General features: G+C 38.4%; 1 protein-coding gene across 6 annotated transcripts in view; it reads right to left on the bottom strand.

Annotated features, from left to right (window-relative positions):
* Window positions 1–15,426, bottom strand: part of PPARG (peroxisome proliferator activated receptor gamma) — a 131,288-nt gene extending 115,862 nt beyond the window's left edge. The window contains exon 1 of one of the 6 annotated variants that reach the window (XM_055343632.1): window positions 15,349–15,426. The gene's annotated coding sequence lies outside the window, so the exon portion shown is untranslated. Of the gene's footprint in view, window positions 1–14,596; window positions 14,674–14,735; window positions 15,206–15,348 lie in introns of those variants that run through there. The other 5 variants (XM_055343636.1, XM_055343635.1, XM_055343633.1 and 2 more) reach the window with 5 other exon arrangements.
* Window positions 15,427–16,016: the final 590 nt, after the last annotated feature.

The following is a 16,016-nucleotide window of genomic DNA, read 5'->3' on the forward strand; positions in this document are numbered from 1 at the left end:
CTAGCAGATAAAAATACATTTCCATATTAGAGACCTAACCAAAGAGATGTTAGAAATTGGGAAACAGAGATAAAAAGAAAGAGAGCCATCAGAGAGAGAGTAACAGAGACCAAAAAAAAAAAAAAAGGAGGAGAAAAAAAGAGACATCTCTTTTCAAAAATGAGGAGGAATAAAAGAGGAGGTGTGGGAAAGAGAGGGAATTACAGGAGCTAGAGCAAGAACTGAGGGGACACCCAGAAGACCTCAAAAATCCAGATCAGTCACAGGTAATAACTTTTTACATTTAAGCTCAGCTATTCGCTTTAGATATAAGCAACAGAAATGATCATCATTGGTAATTTATATACTGTACAGAACTTAAGAAACCATCAAAGTTTTTACACTGGTAATTACATACAAATGTTACCTTCAGACTATCTTTGCTTTTCTCTAAACTCACATTCCCTTCTTTGATGCCTATGTTCATATAATTTTTCCACTTGAAGTCCTTTGTCTACCATCACTCCGCGTTCAATGAACAACACTCAATAAATATTTATTGAGTACCTACCACATACCAGGTGTTATTCTAGGCACAATTCAAATTTTTTATACATATTTTAATGAAAATGGGCTATTTTAACAAAATATTCTACCAGACATGAAGAAAAATGATTTTTTTCTTCAGCAGCTAACCTTTTGCTTCATCTGATACCATTACTACTAAAAAAGATCCTTATGAAAATAATGTCACTTACTTAAAAGAAAAAGCATTCTAGAATTTTCCCAAAAATCTAGTGAGGCTGTCACTCCTGTATAGGAGTCTAAATCCTCAAGATCCTCCAAAGTACAATTAATCTGTGATAATTCCAGCTACTAAATGTTGACAACAACAGTTTGAAGCTTGTAATAATTAAATCAAAAACGTTGAGTAATAAAAGTTATTTGACCTTTCCCCAACATCAAAATGGAACCCTGAAGACATTCCCCAAATAGGTAGTCATGGCTGGTCTTGTTCAACCAAAGCAATACATCACAGGAGGGAGAACAAATGATTTTAAGATCAGCATGACTGTGATTTAGATAAGTTGCTTCTGCAGATGTTTCATTACTTGTGAAAAACATCACTTGAAAAAGGAACTTACCACAAATATTAAAGGTGGGATGATGGCTGAGAAGCCATTAGAACCATACTTTCTTTTAAAAGTACTATGGAACTAACTGTACAGATATGCTTAAAATGTATCAGATGTGCATTCAAATTTAGAGAAAAATGTAATTTCAAGTCCCGATGAAAACGTTCACTTAGTATATGCTGGTTTTCCAATACAATCAATGACAAAAGAAATAAGTCTATGAAGTTAATATTACAGACTAGGGAATTGCTAGGGCATCACCCTATAAGTCATCTAGTTCATTTGTCCTATCAAATAAGACTTCTTGACTGACAGCCGTTCAGATTCTGCATAAATGTCTCCACTAGCAATGTATTCACTTCGGCACAAGGCAGCCTTCCTGCTAGTGGACAATTCCAATTCACTGGAATCCTTTCCTTACACTGAGCTGAAGCATGCCTCCCTTTAATTTCTAGCTATCCTCTGGCAATAGGCTGTCTATGACACAGGAAGCTCCATCAGGGAAGTGACCAGTCTATCTTGCTTACTGCTCCAGTCCCAGTGACTAGCACAATGTGTGACACATAGTAAACATGCCATAAAAATGAGTACATGGCTGATGACTGCCCCACAGGACTCAGTCACGAAGTTCAGTGCATTTGTCCTGCAGAGCCGTGGTGCTCTAACTCGGAGGTAAAGGAACTCTTCTTTTCAATCCGTTGTGGATACTTTTGTAAAATGCAAAATTATGTGCTTGAATGTTATGACAAAATAAAAATTTTAAATGCTTATCCTCCCATTTGCATTTACCTTATACCAGGTCAGAAACTAAGGGTTTTATGAGCAGATCGGTCTTCATTTTCCCTACCTCTTTGTTCCTACAGGCCCTCCTCATTTTATGTCCAGATGTTGCGATAGCCTCCTGTTTTCCCTGCACACTACTGCCAAATTAATCTCCTGATTAAATCATCTCACTCCTTTTCTCAAGACCTGGAATCTCACCACTCCTTATAAGATAAAACCCACACTCCTTTGCCTGCATTCCAGACCCTTTCTCATCTGACCTAAAATCTGTATCTCCGACCATATTTCTCCTACTCACATACACGTGCTACAGCCACTTCAAATGCGTTGATATCTGCAGAGTTTCCCTCAATCCATGCTTACGCACTATTCCAGGCTTTGTTTTCTTCCACTGGAAATTCCTTTCCCCTCCTTTAAAGGCTGCCTCAAACCCTGAACTTTTTTTTTGTCGCTGTTTTATGGAGCAAAATTCACAGAACATAAAATTAACTATTTTAAAGTGTACAACTCAGTGGTTATTAAGCACATTCTTCAAACTATGCAACCAGCACCTCTATCTAGTTCCAAAACATTTTAATCACCTCAAAAGGAAATCCTGTACCCATTAAGCAGTCACTCCCCTTTTCCCCTTCCCCCCAGGCCCTGGCAACCACTAATCTGCTTTCTTTCTCTATGGATTTGCCTATTCTGGATATTTCATATTAAAGGAATCATGCTTTAGTTCCCCTCTTTCTTTTGTCTCTTTTTCTGTATATTTTTTAGTTTTTTTCCCCCATAAGGTTATCCTATCAACCTCCAAACTTCTCAAGTCTAGTTTAGCCTGTCCCTTCTCTACATGGCTTTTTCTGGGTACACCCTCTACTCCACACTGATCCACCATTCCCAGTATTTGTGTAACACTTGTTTTCTGTCTTACTTATTTTAGCTCTTAATCATATACTGCTCTGAACTGTTGGTTAAATGTTTCAATTCTACCCCATTTTGATTCATGTAGGTTATAAACAATTTCTTCTAGCAGCTCTGGTGTCTCCCTTTGTGCCTAGAACGTGTGCAATTCTCTGGGTCCAGCCATACACTATGTGTATGCAATTCTCTGGGTCCAGCCATACACTAATGAATAACAAATTAAGAAGACTGAAGTCTGGATTGTCGATGAGAGAAAGCTCCAAGCCTATTGGAGTTCTTCATCTCTCAGTTCTTCATCCTTGTTTTTATCAGGCTCTACCCTCCCCTGCCATTTTGCTTCTCTCTTGTATTGTGTTTATGAGGGCCCTTCTCTGCCCTAGTAGGAGGTGGACAGGTGTGGCTGCAGAAGGATAATGGCAGGCTGCCCAAGGGTGGAGAGGGTGCAAATTCCCTGCATTGATCTTTTGCTAAGAGACTCCTCTACCTTCATTCTACATCAACAGATTAAGGCCTCCGGAGAAGAGGGGTTGCGCAGAGATGTCACGAGGCCACATAAAAGAAGATTCTCTATTTGCTTTTCTTCTATATGTGAATCAGTTTCTTTGGTATTTTGGTTTGAAGTTGTTCATAAACCTGTATCAGCCTTGTGAAAGGATATTAACTGTTTAATAATTATGATAATACTTATGATTCATATATGAAATAAAGTGATTAAATTATGTTATATATTATAAATTAATTAAAAGGCCAAAACTTGACAGTTTTATCTAATACTTAACAAAATGTTTGAAAAGGAACTTGTTTTATTTTATGCATGAGTAATAAGTCTAAATGACATTCCCTATTGTACATTACTATGAGCTTTTCTCCAGTTGTAGTGCTAAATAGAATTTGTTACAGTTGCCATTGGAAGCCTCCAAACAAGAATGTAAAACACTTCTCTGGCCCTTAGGCCATTTAAAACCTGTTTTTCTGACCAGAACATAGAATGCTAAAGTCTGTAATTAACATTTTTTCCTCTTTTCATATCCCATTTTGCCTGCTTTAGAATAGTAAAATGGAAATCTCTTCTGGCATTAATTTCAAATCATTATGTATCATTAAAAATGTTAAATAAAATAAAAATTAAGATTTTAAAGACTAACTTATGGAATTCCTTAAATATGTAGAGTATAGTAGCACTAAGAATACCATATATGTGACCCTGAAAAAGCACAAAATTGTCCTCAAAATCAAATCAAATTTAAAAACATTTATAAGGTACTTAGAATGCACTCAGCCTCCCTGCGCTACAGGCTGTGAATTAGGGAAATCAAATCAAGTTTAAAGTATTTATAAAGTACTTCTAATGCACCCAGCTCTCCTGCACTACAGGCTGTGAACTAGGGAAATTAAATCAAGTTTAAAGTATTTATAAAGTACTGACAGTACACCCAGTTCCCTATGCTATAGGCCGTGAATTAGGGAAGGTAGGCAGTACATATGTACGTATGAGGAATAAAAACTACAACATCATTTCTATCCCTTATGAATTAACAATTGTGCTTAGTACACAGAATTGGTGCAGAAAAATGATAAGACATGACAGCAAAGAATCCGCAAATACAATGTGTAATGTAGAATATGGAACATGTTAACTTACATTTCAGAGTAGATCTGCCTTCTAATGGTTTTACTTCAGCTCAGATTAAAATCAGTTTGCATTTTCCAAATTTGAAAACTGGTGGCCAGTATAAATATTTTACATACATGTTGTATGACAGAGGAAATCAACCTGACGTTCAAAAATCTAATGTGCATAATAAAGACAAATTAATTGTGTGTCTGTATTGTGCTTTGCGAGGATCAAAGATTGTCCCAGCAGACACAGTGGAATACACAGAATGAATCATGTGTGTGGCCTAAAGACAAATTAATATGCTGTATTCCACTGCTTAGTTATTTTCTCAGCTTTTACGAGCTATGGTCATTTGCTCCCTAGTGTTAGATGCTGGTTTATCTACCCAGCATGGTGTGCTCTCAAGACTGAAAAGTATTAGTCTGACTGTCTGGCCATGTTTCCAGGTGGGCAAATTTTACTTCCTATGTAGGGATATCTAGTGTTGAAAAGCAAGAGGTCTTAGAGTCTGTGGAATTGAAAAAACTGTAGTGAAATCTGAAAAATCTGAGTTTGCCAAGTCAGTCTATATATGAATGGATTAATTGTATTTTACTTCACATAAATTCCTTCAAAATGGGTCTTCCTCATTATGATTTCCCCCAAAGTGTCAGATTATTCAGAACTTATTTTTAGGTGGTCAATAAAACATTTTCTGTCAATGTAACATCAGAACTAAAATGGTAGACAATTTTTGTGTGAATACAGAAATTGGAAATCGTTATAATAAATACTCTGACCAAAGGATGCACATTTGAAATAGTATCTGGATCTCCTTTTACTCAAATATTATATTCTAAATATGTAAACGCTCTTTATAGGCTTTTAAAGAAAAATAGCTAACTTTGTTTCTCAGGGGGAAAAAGTGGTTTTGGTTGTTGGTTTGTTTTTTAATTTTAACAAGATAGTCCCAGTGAACTTTGCTTTACATTTCTATTAAGTATAATTTTTTTGTAAATAAGGTTACACATTCACTTGCATAGTTCACCCCTCCAGTATATTCACTGTGGCAACATTATACATCATCCTTCTGCAAAGTGAATAATCACCTTGTCATTTGGATTTTTAATAACAGTAATACCCTGTTAACAAAGGATTCGTTCTACCTCCTTTGTTAATAACTCTGTTACTCAGAGAGATGTAAAGTAATGTAATATTATGTTATACATAGTATACAATTCATGAATATAACCTAAAATAATATAGTATTAAGGGATCCAGAAAAATATTCAAAGATGCAAGTTTTCCCCTATTCACAACCAACTCAAAGATAGCCACCTGACTCCATGCTGGTCTAGCAATGCTGCTTAAGATTGTGGCCTCCTCCTAGATACCACCCCTCCCACTACTGTTCATTTTAAATCTAGTTAATAATAATTGTAAACTCCAGGAGAGATGGAATTTGTCTGTTCATTGCTTTATCCTTCTTCTCTAAAACAGCTGTTGGCACAAGGCAGGATCTCAATAGATACTTGTTGAATAAATAAATCTTCATTAAAAAGGGGCTTCTTCTCAGTTGATTTGAGAGGTGTCATCATACGAAGCTTACCTACAAATTCTAAGAGCTATAAGCTGAATTGTGTTAGCTGAGGTTTGCCCTGGGCTGTACTAAGGACTAAATCATCAGAAATGGGGGAGGCAGAAAAAAGAAATATTTAGTATTCCTGATAAAAAAAAAATCCTAAAAGCTTTTAAAACTTTGTTTTCATTCAGATAAAGGTTATTCTAAAGACATGAAGCTACTATAATCTTCTCAAAAGAAGTTCCAAAGAAAGTGACAAGAAAAATATAACCTGTAATCTGGGTCAAAGGCAAAACCACGTAATTTTCCCTTTGGGATTTCTAGAACAATGCAACAGAAAAAAGGAAAAATTAATTAATTCAAAAGCTATTTCTCTGTGTGTGGTGTGCACATATATGTGTGTAAAGATGTATTGCTCTGTGTATGTATATTTACATATTATATTAAATATATGTTATATATTTAAAAATATACCTTTTACAGTGTTCACTCAGAAGTTTGACTAGATTTTTGGAAACCTCAATTCACTTGCTATTAAATTCTATCCTATCATGGATCATTTATATTTATAAAGAAACATAATATATATATATGTATATTTTTTTTTAGAAAAAAATCTAACAAGGTTGGCTTTAAAATAAAATAACTCCAGAAAATATTTTTTAAAAAGCTCTGTTTGTCAGCATATGCTAAAGATCAAATAGGGAGTATAGGCCCAAAGAAATAAACAAAATCAAATCTTATGTATGGCTGAGAAAATTAAGAGGCTATACCAGAGATGGGTTATTTTTCTCCTCCCAAATCGAGGCTAGTCAAGCAAAGAGTACAGATAAGTCCAATATGTGAAATAAAATTAGGTATGAAATAAACTTGGGTATAACCAAAAAGAATTCATGTGGTGCCTTACATTATCATCAATGCTTTCAAGAAATTAAATAGGTAGAAGATTCTCAGTGTTTAATTGACTCCTTGCCTTGATTTTTACTAATCAGAGCTATAAATATACTAAAAAGCAGAAAAGCTATAAATATATGCTTTTGGTTACAGAAATAATTTTGTAATACTGGCTGAACTTTGGAAAAGAGAAAAATACAAAAATATTTTAAAAGCCCTACATAACCTCACTATTTAATATCACTGTCATAAGTTTTATGGATTCCTTCCCTTCTAGACTTTTTCATATATACACATTTATATAAAGTTGCAATCAATAGTGCACATACAGTTTTTTGCTACTTCTTAGTTAGTATTTTTCAGATTTATTACCATTTCTAAATTGTCACTAATGATTATATAACATTCCACATAGTGATCATACCATAATTTACTTAATTATTTGCCTGTTATTGAATATTTAAGTTACTTCCAAATATTGGTTCCTGTAACAATGCTTTTATAAAAGTTTTTGGGTATATTGCTTTCCCCATATCCTCTGTGTCTTTGGGAAATGTTCCAGAAATAAGGGTATAGCATTCTAATGTGTGATATACTTCCCAATTGCTTTCTAAGCACCCTGAACTCAATCACAGGTGACATCAGAAATATATGAGTACCAGTTTCTTCAATTCCAGAACCAAAGAATTTTAGAATTTAAAAAACCAAACAACTACCATCAATATTCACTAGGAAGGATACATTTTCTACTATTACTAACTGGAATCAAGGCTTAGATCCATATCTTGTAAGTCTGTTTAATGTAAATCCTCTAGGGGTGAATCATCCTCAGTGATGTTATAAAATCCAGTGCCAAAGTTGTAGTCTTTGAGACTCAGGATTGCTAGCAACTAGTCTAAGGTAAGAAGAACCAGTGATGCTCAGATTACAAAGCGAGCTGGCTAACTTCTCTTGACACAAGCTTACTGACAACACTGAACTTCTTTAAGTAATACAATGCCAAGCCAGTGTGGTTAATTTTATAAGATAACCCCAAGAGAGTCTATCAATGGGGAGAATACAGCCAAGAATTTAACTATAGTCAAGGGTAAGGCCTATTAAAAATAATCCAAACTAAGTGCACTAATCAAAGGGTCTAGGCCATCACAAAAGATGCAGGAATGTGGGGGTTCCAAAACAATATCCATCAGAATCCCCACCCCCACCCCAGAGAGCTTGTTAAAACACATCCCTAGAGTTTCTGATTTAGTGGGTCTGGGTGTGGCCTGAGAATTTGCATTTCTAACAAGTTCGCAAATGATGCTGATGCTGCTGGTCCAAGGACCACACTTGAGCACCACCATGTTAGATGATTTCATCGTTCTTTTTAAAACATTTATTGAGTGCCCACTAAGTATTGTGCTATATGCTAGAGATAGGCAGATGAGTAAAACCCAATTAAGTACCTGCTTCAAGAAACTGGTAACCTATATTTTTGCAGACATTGTACTGCTCTAGTCCTAAACGCCAACAAATTTGGACCTCAGTGTAAAGCAAGTTTAAAAATATATTATACTTTAAATAAAAAGTCTTTAAATAAAGTCAGGATGTTTCTAATTAGTTCTAAATACTTTAGGAAAACATGTAGTAATTCCACATTGGCAAATGCCTGGGTATTTTCTTCACTCTTCTTGTATTTTGACATATGTAAATAATTTGTTAAAGTATCTTCTTCATTTATATATACACCATTCGTATGTTTGTTCTTTTTCATAAACTCTATCCACTACACAAAACAAGAGAAAAAATTTAAGCGCTTTTCCACATGCGATCAAAAACTTGTTTACACCGGTCATTATCAACTGATAGAAAAGAACAACGTTTAATAGAGTAGGACTCTGAGATTCTCTGTTTTAGATTCCGACTTCTGCAATACTGTGGAAAAAGTGAAGGAGGTAAGCAACATGCTCAGTCATAATGCATGAGGGTGGCCCAAACCTAACTGTTAAACACTATCTACCAGATGATTCAAAGAATTAATGAACTTGCTGTTGACATAGTTACCAAGATTCTACTTCCAACAAAGATGTGTTGGCTTGCCATAACAATTCTTAAGCAAAAAAATTAAAGAAAAAATAAAGCACGTGTTAAGTTTCATGATCAGTGGTTCTGGGAAAGCATTAAGCATTATTTATATTTCAGTATATTTCTTCCTGATGACTGAAAGGTCCCCCTCATTTCAATCTACTTTAAAAGTCTGGAAGAACTAACTCATGGAGACACTAGATAATTTGACTAGCATCACAGAGAAAATAAAAAGACATAATGAGAGGTAATATTCAGATCTTTGATTACCAACTACTACTCATGACCTTAATTTCGGTAACGTATATTCAGAAAGTTGATGTTGGGGGACAACATCACAGGTGTTTTCTTTGAGGGGAAAAAAATGGTTCAAGGAAGATTTGTATTGATTTTTAAGAGAAAAATAAAGGCATCTATGGGAGAATATATCCTTTCTTACCACTGCTAGTTCCAATAGTTATTTTCCTATTTGGTTTCAGAGAGACTGGTTTATGGGGAAACTAGAACATGAATCACTTTAATTTTATTTTTCCTTCTCCAGATCACCTCTTTCAAACTCCCACATGTGTTTCTCTCCCCTAAAGGCCTCGTTTTCAGGTAGCAGGAACTGGGAACTAACGTCTCAAATTTTTGCTAACAGTGGTTTAAAGAAACTCTGCTAGGAATACTGGCATTTTGAAAGTGGACTTCAAACTTTCAAATGACAAATAGTTTTAGAGGTGGAATGACAGCCAGTCGGGTGGGGTCAAAGTGAAGGGCTTCTTTCCAGCACTTCATCATTGTACTCAGGCAACCTGACAGGTATGTTTTCCCACTGCCTTCCCTGTAAAGGAAAATGCAGTCCTTAAACATACAGGATCAAAATACCCTCTTTCCATTCACTTTCCCAGATTCTGTCTTGAGGCAACTTAGAGAGCCAGACAGAGTAACAGTGCTAGGTGGCAACTTTAGAATTTAAAGCTATTTTAAAATTCTATGATGTCACTGAGGACCAGGGTTAATTCTTAGAAACCAACCTTATATTTGAGGTCTATGTACAGTAACTGCAATCTGCTGATTGTGGGAGTTGACCAAACACACATCTCATATACTCCTACTCAGGGTATTTCCCTATTTTTCTACCTCCTTCATATCTCCCTCCTCCTTATCTGTGGTAAACTGTGAAGGAATTCACACCCCGGGTTTATGCTAATATGAACTCTTTCCAGAAGGTCAGAAAATTTGTCTCAGTAAGTCTTATCCACATTGCTAACTCTCCTAGATGAGTCTACAAATTAAAGTGGTTTAGAAAAAAACCAAAACAACAGTGAATCTGTTAAACTAGCAATGGATTTATTTTCTAAAAGCAATAAAGTGGAATAAAAATGTTTCCTAAACATATACTTTTTAGTTCCTAAAAACTGAACTAAACCATTATATGATCTGTTTTAAATCCTGATAAAGTTTTAAATCTCAATTTTAGTTGATTCTTGTGGCATGAACTGATGACTTCATTTCTTTCCTTTATATCTGAGAAATCATGGTAGGGAAAGGAGACTCTCTACACCCTGTCGCAAAAAAGATTTTCAAGTTGAGGACGGCCTGGCCCCTTGGAATAGCTGAAGGTATAACAATGATTCTGAGAAAGCCCAAGCTACTATGAAGAGAGTGAAAGTAAATATTGCTCCCAGTTCCCCACCCCAAAGGGTCAAGGGAACACTCATCTACAGACACTGGCCTAAACCTTTCTTTGCCCTCTGTCTCCCCACCCCTTTAGCTATATCCCTACATGGGCTCTGGAGCTCCATATTCCTGGAACAGAATGGGGTTCAGACCTGAAACCAAGTCCCTTACTTTCTTGCAGAGGAGACACATCACAATAAAAAGCAATACTTAACAATTCATAAAAAGAATTTAAAATGTATTATTTGGATGATGCATGGTTAATTACATGCTTTTCCAATTACTCCCTCCTAATTGGTGGGCTATTAGGAGGCATACTCACTTTTGAGTCTCTAAAATCCGATTTGGGGTTATAGCTTGTTAGAAAAAGACCCAATTTTTACAACAAGTACAAGTCACTAGTCTTTTAGTCTGAGATACTAAACTTGTCTTTTGATCTGAAGGTTCACAGGCCTCATTATAAAACAAACCGGCTCCTGGGTAACATACGTTAAGCACTCACAGGCTGCACCATAAAAATATGTAAAGAATAGAACTTTATCAAATAAAAGTACAATCTGCACCTAGGTGGCATTAGACACGCAATGTTGACACAAGAGGATCCACACTGTATCTACACAGGACTCACAAAGATATTATCAATAAAACAAAAAAATTAGTCATCTGATTTTTGATCTAAAGTCATCAGGGAATAGGAAATACAATTTTACATAGAATACTGATGAAATATTTCCAGAAACACTTTATAAGTTGATCACCACACAGCAAGCATTATCTTTAGCTCATTCCTTGTTGTTGTGTTTTTCTTATTTTGTTTTGTTTTTTAAGCAGGCTCCACACCCAGCATGGAGCCCAGTGCAGGGCTTGAACTCACAACCCTAAGATAAAGACCTGAGCTGAGATTAAGAGTCAGATGCTCAACCAACTGAGCCACCCAGACACCCCTCTTCAGTTCATTCTTAGCAATGATCTCAAAAATAGCGCTAGGGTACCATCCGCATTTGTAGAAGAGTTAGCTGTGACATGGACAGCCATGAAGGTTCTCTTTAAAATATCTGCTCAGTTAAAATTCAGGGCAAGGTCATTTCATTTAAGATACACAGGTTTGCTGATAAAGTCTTAAAATCATATTTTAAAAAAAGCACAGAACAATAACTGCAATACTTTTCCCATTTCACAGATGGGGAAATGGCCAGTTAGAAAGGATAAGTGGTTGATGGCCATTACCACCCTGATTGTGTTGGAGCTCAGAAGCTAAGCAGGTCCGGCCTGCTTGTAATGGGGTGAGAGAAAGCACAAGTGACTCACCCCACTGTAATAAGTGAAAACTGTGAAAAATGTAAATACTCATATTCTGAATTAAATATTCAGTATTAAAATGTTGGTATGTATTGACTATTGAAGAAAAAGTCTCTTAATATATAAACTTCTAAAAAATAAACAAATAAGTATATACTACTACTGGTGATAATTTTTGCCGTTAACATCTACGAAAGCGATCTCCAAAATATGGTCTACTGTATTTGAATTGATTTCCTTCTAACAACCAACTTCAGTATTTTAGGTAAATAAAAATTAAAACATGACATTTTCATTAAATAAGCTCTAAAACATCTGCTATTCAACTTCTCAAAATCTACCTCTGTATTGTAATAAAATAAAAATAGTAAATAAGAAACTTTAGGAAGATTTCAAATAATCTTCAATTTAAAAATCTTTCATCTAGAATGGTATGAACCTAACTGAAGTATGACATGTGGGGGCTGTCTATGCTTACAAGATGGTTATTCACAGATATTACCATACTTTGATGGAGTCAAATTATATCAGTTTTAAAGGACCTTCCTAAGCACTTTAAACCGCTGCCCTTTTTGTTGCTTTTAGGCCTCAACTACCCTAACGTTGGGATCTGCTAGGAAAAATAAGAAAAGCAACTTGGAAATTCAGTGTAACTATTTTTTTTAGGTGGGGAGCATATGTTTACATTTATAGACTGGTGACTTAAATCAAGTTTTCTAGATTAGTGATTTTTTAAAAAAAGCTCTACAACTGGTATTTATTTAGTGGAAACCTAAAGAGATCAAAACCGTTTTCCAGTACATTTTGCTACACCTTAGGACATATATTTCCAAGTTCAAGTGAAAATGAATTCGCCAGGACACTCACAAATTAGAATGATGACATTTTCTGTGTTATCCATAAGCAAATAGATACACACATACATCCTATGAAAGAAGTAAAAGTATGGGCCAGGATTTAGAAAACATTTGTAAAGTATTATTGTAACACTTTTTCTGTGCTTCATGAAAGTCTGTTGTCATTAACAACCATTTCACAATCTGAAAACTAAATGAAATGTGTTAATACTGGTATTCACAGCAGTGGCTTTCACAGAGCTTTGACATGCATAATTATCTTCATAGTTAAGTTTAGTGGCAAACATCTTATTTTCAGAGAATTACAGGAGATAGAAAATAAGTATTTGTTTACTGTCCTATAACTTACTAACTAGAAGCAATTTACCGTGATCAGTAATGCACTTCTAAGTCATATTCCTAAAGTCAGACTTTGTCTCCTGTGTAAATTTTAAATGTTATAGAGATTTTGAAATTAATAGTGATTCAAAAAAAATTATGACTTGTCGTTTAACTGTAATTCTGAAATATATGAAATGAACATTAAGGCAGTGTGTTCCTTTAGAAAAATAGTATACTTAATTATAAAAATACCAATCACAAAAATATTTTCAAAGTATCTTAAGTTTAATAAAGAAGATGATGTCGGCGGATATCTGAGTTTTACTTTTTTTTAATTACATGCCTTTAAGTTTAAAAAAATGAAAAAACAATGTCCAAAAATCTTAGCCCAGAGTTCTCCACATCTTTATACCTCTTCAACACCATGCTGTTACAGTAGTTATCATAAAGACTAAAAGTGAACTTTCAAATGGGAAAAAGAATTTTTATTTAAAAGTGAAATAACCACTTTTTCCCCCTTCCAGTGACTTATAAAAGATTGAGGTGGTCACTAGTTGATTCTAAGATGTTCTAAAATGATCAGCAAGTATCACCTACCATATAATTTAAATAAAGGAGAAAAATCATGTGAAGTACACAGGAAGGCAAAAATAGAAGGTTTTGTCACAAATTTCATTTTTTGGCTAACAAGACCTTAGTCTTAAATTTTTGTATGTTACAGAGTACTATTAACTACGGAACGAATCCGTGAATCCGACTGAAAATAGACAACACAAAAATTATGTTAAAACGCCAACAGGTTCTCTTGAAACATTACTCAGAACGCTAGGTGGTAACGTGTGTCTTCCATACGACAGTCATAGGAGCGTGAAGCATTTAAGAAAGAAGCCCCAGGGAATGTCTATCCCAGTCTCTATACCAGAAGGGTTTCCTAAATCATCTAATACCATCAGTTCGGTTCTGCTTTCAGGCAGTGATTAATCCCTTAGCTATAGACGGGAGACCGCCAGAGAACACCTGAGATTTGGGGAAGATGTGCCTGCGTCCTTTTAAAGAGTGAGCTCAGCTCTTCACTGTTCTCTCAACAATGCTGGTTACAATCTGTTTCATGAATGATGAAAACAGTTGACATTAAAATAATGTACTTCAAAATAAGGAGCTTGTCCTGGAACAGAGCTCCTAGTACTCCGTCCAGCATCTTGCCTGGTTTTGTTCTCAGATGATAATTCAAACAAAATTAATTTTACATTTCATCCCCTCAGCTTTGGAAGAAAAAGAGAAAAACTTTAGCTTCTTCCTTACAAGACTATTTTTTGACTTTATTGCTCCTAAAATTGACATTATCCCCGCCCCCGGTAGTGAATTATCCTTAGACCCGAGTGAATTAGATTCTTAGGGTAAACCAAGACCACAGCCAAATAATAACGATATAATAGAACCGTCACCATCATCATCTTGCAAATCTGGGACACATCAACACATTTCAACAAAACGCAATCGGAGTGAGGCGACTCACCTAAGCAACGGAAGCTAACAAGAAGAATTTAGAAATGCAACCTTCCGATCACCAGCAGAGGTAAAGGCCCCTTCTTTACCTAACAACTGACCTTATATAAAAGCAGCGGATAGGTTACTCCCAGTTTCTGCCTCCTTACCTTAGGCTCCTCCCCGAACACCCAGGCGGACGGTACCAGAGCCACACACCCACTTCCCACCCCCTGCGCTGAGGGGCCGGTGCCTTGGGTCAGGCTACCTGCCTCGCCCCGCCGCGGGGGTGGGGGCGCACGGAGGGGTGGCGAGGCGCGGCCCGAGGGCGAGCCCCCAGCCGGGGAGTCCGCGTCTCCCGACGCGGGGGTGGCCGGGGGACGCACGCCCCTCCGTCGCCTGCAGCCCCGGGGAGCCCGGCCCACACCCACATCCCAGCCCTGCAGGCGGCTCCCGGCCGGCTCCGCGCTCCGGGGCACCGGGGCTTGGAGACCTCGAGGGCGCCCCCCACGGACCGCGGCCCGGGCTCCGCAGCGGCGGGACGGACGCGCGCCGGAGCCCGCGGTTCGGTCCCCGAGGTGCCCTCGAGCGTCTCCCGGACGCCTGCGCAGCGCCGCCGCGGATCCGGAGGTCCCCGGGCGTCCCGGACCCGACGCGGGCGCTCGCTCCGAGGGGCCGGTCCCGCCCCCGGGGCTGCCCGCGCCCGTCCCCGCCGACCTGGACGGCAGCCCGGCCCCTCGGCGCGCCCCGACCCTCGGCACCCCGCGGCACCCCGACTCTGACCTGCGGCGGCGGCGGCGGCGGCGGCGGCCCCGGAGTCCCGGCAGCCGACCCGAGCGCCCCAGGCGGCGACTCCCGCGCGCGCTGCGGCTCCCAGTGCGCTCGGCCCCGCCTGCCCGAGGCCCCGCCGGGCCGGGGGCGGGGAGCGCGGCGCGGGGGCGGCCGCGGGGGCGGGGAGGCGGCGCGGGGCGCGGGGCGCGGGGGCCCGGCGCACAGTAGGGCCGCGGCCGCCGGGCTGCCTGCCCGAGCCCCCGCTCCGCCGGCCTCGCTCGGTCCTCGTGGCCGCCGCTGGGAGGCGGCCCAGAAACGGTCCCGTTTCCCAGAGCGGGCACCTAACGGCGCTCCCAAAGGTGCCCCACGCTTCCAGCCGGGAAGAGCCCGGGCTGCGGGGTCCCCAGCCCGCCCTCCGCCTCCAGGCCGCTGTGTCTTACTCTTCGCCCCGCGAGATTTTTTTTCCCATTTTTTTTAATGACATTCTTTAAAAAGAAATTAAATCCTACCTAGGATCACCTGGTTTTTAGCGGAGGGTGCTGCGCGCTTCCAGCCCCCCCCCCTTTGCTTTTGTACTTCACACCGGTGCTCATTGTTCCCTTAAGGTGACAGAGTTTGGGTTTTAATCATTAAAAGCATTTCTTAAACTCATTAACAGAATTTCTTGAATTCTTTAGCGG

The sequence above is a fragment of the Nyctereutes procyonoides genome, unplaced genomic scaffold, assembly GCF_905146905.1.
Source record: "Nyctereutes procyonoides isolate TBG_1078 unplaced genomic scaffold, NYPRO_anot_genome, whole genome shotgun sequence".
Lineage (NCBI taxonomy): Eukaryota > Metazoa > Chordata > Mammalia > Carnivora > Canidae > Nyctereutes > Nyctereutes procyonoides.